We start from the raw sequence: 6,000 nt of genomic DNA, 5'->3' as shown, positions 1-6,000 counted from the left end.
TATAGAATATTCATATATGTATTATAACTTTTGTCATATTTATTAAAATTTAATATTAAAACAGTAAAACATAACCTATATGTGTCAATATTTTGTTTTTATATAATATGTCATATATTAAGATACGCCATTAGCACAATCTGTTAGAAATCGATTAGGATCTTTTCATTTACATATGTATATACATATGTAAGTATGTATGTACATATGAACATTATTCGAGAATAATAAGTTGGACATGAAATGACATGTTTGTAATAAAAATATTCATTTTGAATTTGTACAAATTCATTCAACAAAAAAAAAAGGAAATTTGAAATATTTTGAAAGTTATGATTATAACAATACCACAAGATTAATAACAAAATCAATCAATCATATACATACAACACATAATTTAAATCAATCATTGGTCATCTTAAATGCAGATCTAATGTATTTTGACATATTATGTAAATATATTCAGCAATTAAAATTGTAGTTTTGGGAATAAGGCAAACTAATTTTAAAATTTCCTTTTTCAATAATATTAACTTATTTTTCTTCTTTTTCAGATTATGCTTGGCCAGTTAAATATAGGGTATGGACACAATTTAATTTAAATTTGTAAAACAAAACTGTTTAAATTTTTAATAATATTAGATTTTTAACTCATGAATATTTATATTTTTAGGTCACAATAAGTCCACTTGACGTTTTCCAAGTTAAATCATTTTGATAAAAGTTATACAACTGCAAAATGAAGAATTACTTCTACTGAACTAGGTTAGGTTAGGTTAACTATGATATAAAATATAAAATTTGCTATAAATTTATCCAAGGGCAACAATATTACTAAATTTTAATCTAAATGTAACCTTGATATTAGCCAAATACTTTTCATGTCATTTGCGTTTAAATATTTTATTACACAATGGTCTACTTTTATATGAAACCATTGAAAATCATACTCAATCAGGTTTTTATTAAATCATAAGCTATTTCTTTTCATAAAGCCAAAATTAAATTAAAATTAGAATGAAAAATAATCCTTTATTTATAAGTTCTTTTTTTTTTCTATAAATAATTTTTTCTGCGACGTGCACTCAATTTTTTATTCATTTTTCTTTACCAATACAATTAGTATTAAAAAAATATAAAAGTTAAATAAAAAAAGCCAAAAACAAAAATTGATCCTTGAATTTCTTTTTTAATTTCAAAATTATTTCGAAGGTTAATGAAAGGCTTTTTTGATTTTATTTTTTTTAATTTAAACATTCAATAGAATAATTTGAGAAATTGTTGTAATTTTTTGAAAAATTAAACATAACCATTCTATTTTTGAGTATACACTTCGGTCAATGAGAATAAAACCATCGTAAACAAAATTTGCAAAGAGAACCGAAATTAAAATTCCATTATTTAGTTAAATTTTAATATACAATGAATTCAGCTTATTGTTTAGTTACAATATTGAAGTCATGACATTTTGAGTTGGTCAAAAAAAATAAAACTGTACAATCATTCCATCCAATTCTCCGCTCTTAACAAAAAAATTATTTGATCTTTCCTGCTTTTGACTATAAATTATTTGAGAAGAGACCAACTCCCAATTGAATATAATAACAATACTATATATTCAAAGTGCTCTTTGAATTGACTTTATTTAAATGAAGCGCAGTGTATTTCAAAAAAAAAAAAAAGAGTTTTGTTCTTGAAAATCAGATCAACAACATCAAAGTTAAAATTTTTGCTATGTACACTGTGTATTCTAAGAAACAAAATAAAAAATTTTTGTTAAAAAGAAAATCCTTCTTCTATTATCCTACCAAAATCGATTAAGATGATCTAAGTTTTCTTAATTTTTTTTAAATAAGGTCATAAAGTCTAATCAAAACATTCTTTAGATCTTATGCAATTTTTTATTGATAATATTCCCGGCACTCCAATGGAATACATAGTGGCGAAAATTTCATATTGTAAGCTTTAAAATATTTATTAAACTAAATTTAAAATCCATTTTTTTATGTATACACAGCAAGAGTAGTCAAAAACAGAGTAAAATATGCTTACTTATTCATATAACTTTGACAATTTTTATTAAAAAGTTTTTATAAGGTCTATAAGACTACGTTCGCTCAACAAAATAACCGTTTTCGCTTTTTGTTTTAGAATTAAATTACAAAACGAATTGATTTAGGTATTGTAAAATCAACATTTATGCATTATTAATTAAAATTTTTTCAAAATTTTATTTTATTTACTAAATTTATTAATATTATTGCAATTAACTGCAAATTACTGCAAAATGTTCTTAAGTTTTGAAGTCAAAAACTGCTTTTTTCTATTGTAACTAACTTGTATTTTAAGGCTGAACGTTGAAATTTAATATTTAAAATAAATATTTTATTAAAATTTTTCATAAATTTTTAATAAAATTAAAGTTGCGAAAAAAAATTCAAAGCGTTTTTTTAGAAATTCCCTTAGAACAACAAGAATTCGAATCCATCAAAATAATAAGAAAAACTAAACAGCATCATTTTTATTTAATTGAAAAAATAAGAGTACACAAATCAATCGGGAAAATTATCCAATGGGATTCCTATCTTCTTTTTGGTTTTTTTTTTCGTCTCGTCTTGAAATGGATTAATAAAAATTTTTTAACCTTGTTTTTTCTTTTTTGTTTTTTCTAAAACTTTACCTTCAAAAATGTCAAATACTATTAAAAATTTACAAAATTTAAGAAAATAATAAATGGTTAAAAGAAAATTTTTTTTAACTAAAAAATGATTCTTAAATTATTAGAAACTTATATTTCATCAATTTTGAATGGGTTTGTAATCTCAATGGAAAAAATAAATTTATGTATATAAGAGTAGCCACAAGTTGGGCAGCAAATATCAGTTAATTTAAAACAAAAAAAAATAAAATACTTATAAAAATTAAGTAGTGAAATATGTCAAAATTACTTTTCTACAGTAAAATGCAAGGAGAACGCATCAACGTGTTAAAAATTTAATAAACCAATAGACATACTAGATTTTTATTTCAACAATAATTGTACTTTAAATAAAATTCCAATTCCACCTGATTCGACTTTAAATTATCCAAGAATTCTAATCTGAAAATTTTGTTAATCAATTCTGAATTCAACAATTGGTCACTCTGAACATCTAATTTTCATTTTCATTTTCATCATTTTTATTAATTTATAAACTATCAATCATAAATAAAAGTTTTCAAAGAATTTAAAACGAAAAATTTTAATTTAATAAATACTTTTTTTTTTTAATATAATTCCATTTTTGAATATTCCAAAGGCAATAATTATAAATTTTTGATTGATTAAATTGAAAATTGTATTTAAAAATATTTTTTAAAATTAATTTACATGTAAAACAAAAATCTTTTGAATTAATAATAATTTTTATTATAATTTTCAAAGGATTTCTAAAATTTGGGCTTGAAGAGTGCCAGCAAATTTAATAATTCTAAACAATTCCAATCTATTTAATAATTCTACTTAACAAAAGAATAGAAACAACAGAAAGCTACTTCACAATCAGCACTTACAATCATCAAAGATATTGACTGTAAAAAGAACACAATTTTTGAAAATGTGTACATTTTTAGTAAAAACTTCACAAGAATTGAATTTTATCCGAAAAAGTGCTTCATAGTCATTGAACATAAATTACAAAGACTACATTTCGTTAGAACTAATATTTTTTGTTTAAATTTTTAATTAGACCGCTCATATTTAATGGCTTTAACAACTTTTTTTATTCGATTTCAGTTTCAAATTTAATTTCCAATTCAATACACCCGTTACCGATGTAAAAATCAATTTTTTTATCAAATATTTGAAATCTAATGTTCAATAAATTTGAATTTTTATGTTATACTTCTTATAAATTCACGATAAATTCTCTTTCCAAATTAATTGTGAGCTATAAAGGTTGATTAAACTGAAAAGTATCGTCGTCTCATTAAACAAATATTAATAAATTTGAAATTTTTATTTTTTTTTTAAATTATTGAGAATTTTTAAAACCTTTAACATCTATTTGTAATAGGGAATTTTTTTTCGTACGAAATTTATTAACCCTATTTAAATTTTTTTGCTACTTGTTTTCAATAGAATTTTCTACTTTGTTTTAATGATTTCAAAATATACACTTTTGTTTTTTTATTATTTTTTGTAATTATTTTTTTTTTATTTTGAAGAATTTTTTTAAGTGTAATTTTATCAAAGTCCTATTTTTCCATTAAAATTAAAACCTACGTACATAGAATTTTTTTTGGGTTTCCCTTAGAAAAGGTATTTATTATGTACCTAGATTTTTTTACTAGAAAAAATTAATTTTGAAGGTTATTTACATTGGTAATTTTATGAGTAAAATCATTAAATACATAAATGGAATTAATCAGCAAGCATTATTTATTTATAGTATAATTTTTATATTATTTGTACAATATTCTTTTCTAATTGGTTTTCTCTTTAAAAGAAAAGTTTAATCAATTCAAAGTAATTTAATTTACAGCGGCCGAAGTTATTGTGAAAAAAATTCGAGCCAGTCTATTAGAACCATAGAAAAATTTCAAGAGAAGACGGTAAAGAAAACAATATTGCATAGACTCGTTCTTAGCAAATGAATATTTTGAGTATTTTGATGAGAAAATTATTAAACTTGTTAGGTATTTGAAAAATATTTTCAAAAAGCATATAAATTTTGATCTAATTAGTAGCATATAAATTGAATTTACTTAAACTAGACTATACTTAAATTTTGACTATATATATTTACCTTAGTTAACTTTTAGTTAATCCTTATGCATAGTTTTTCTCATTTGTAAGAACGAAACTTCTTTCATTCAAGTAAGTAATATCTACTTCCATATTTTTATATTAATTACCCTTGTCATCCAATTTTTAATAACAAGCACTTATTCAAATAACAAGTTGTAATCACTGCAGTCCAGTAATATAGTCTAAAAATAATATAAAACATTTTTTTAATAGAATAACATAATATATTATAATATATATATATACATATGTATGTATTAATGTATGCACTTGAATTTATAAAAATATCTAAATAATTTAATCTTTTCAAACTCGTAGATTATGAATATTTACATTGAATGATACAAAAATATAGTTAACAAATTGCTCATGATCTGAGAATTAAGTACTCTTTTGCTATGCTATTTCTCATAACACTAATCCAAATGAACATAAGAAAGGATTTTGAAGGAATTTTCTACGAGTGAGTAAGATAAGTACTTATTTGTTATTGATAGCCAACCTATCCTTAAAATACATACATACATATCATTAAAAGCTATAAAACAAAACAACAAAATTTTAATACAAAATTATTTTTTCTATAATTTTTTTTTTTGAGAATTCCAACAAGAATGGTTTTAAATACATTTAATTTTTATGCAGATGAGTAAGATGCCCCATTAGTAATTAAAGAAAATATGTAATGGAATTTTTACAAAACAAAAAGTAATGTAAGTATGTATAATCATTGCAAATTTTTGAGCTAAGTTAATTTAAATCGAAAATATGTAAAATAAAAAGGGATACACTTAGAAGAAAGAAGTCATAAAATCTAAATAGCGATGACATTATAAGCTTCTTTTCAAAATGTAATCACATAAAATGAAAATGTTTCCTTTCAGAAGTGATAAAAGTCTTTTTCTATCTTCTTTTTAATTTTTTCTTCAATTTTATATTCCCATTTAATATTTCTTTAATTTAAAATGTCGTGACAGAAAAAGATTAAAACTAGTTAATTTCTCATGACCACAATAATGCATCTACAACAATTCTTGTAAGTACATATAAAATCCACATAGGTACGCTTATTGTGTATTTCTAGATTTCATATTTTAAAAATAGCATAAAACAAAATAACATCTCTCAAACAAAACAAAATCTCTGTAGATTTTATTGATCTTTAGAATTAAAGGTTTTTATTTAAGTGGTATATAATTAGAATAAAATCA

This window comes from Condylostylus longicornis, unplaced genomic scaffold, assembly GCF_029603195.1.
Source record: "Condylostylus longicornis isolate FDR11 unplaced genomic scaffold, ASM2960319v2 ptg000022l, whole genome shotgun sequence".
Taxonomy (NCBI): domain Eukaryota; kingdom Metazoa; phylum Arthropoda; class Insecta; order Diptera; family Dolichopodidae; genus Condylostylus; species Condylostylus longicornis.
Note: the sequence above shows the minus strand (reverse complement) of the source record.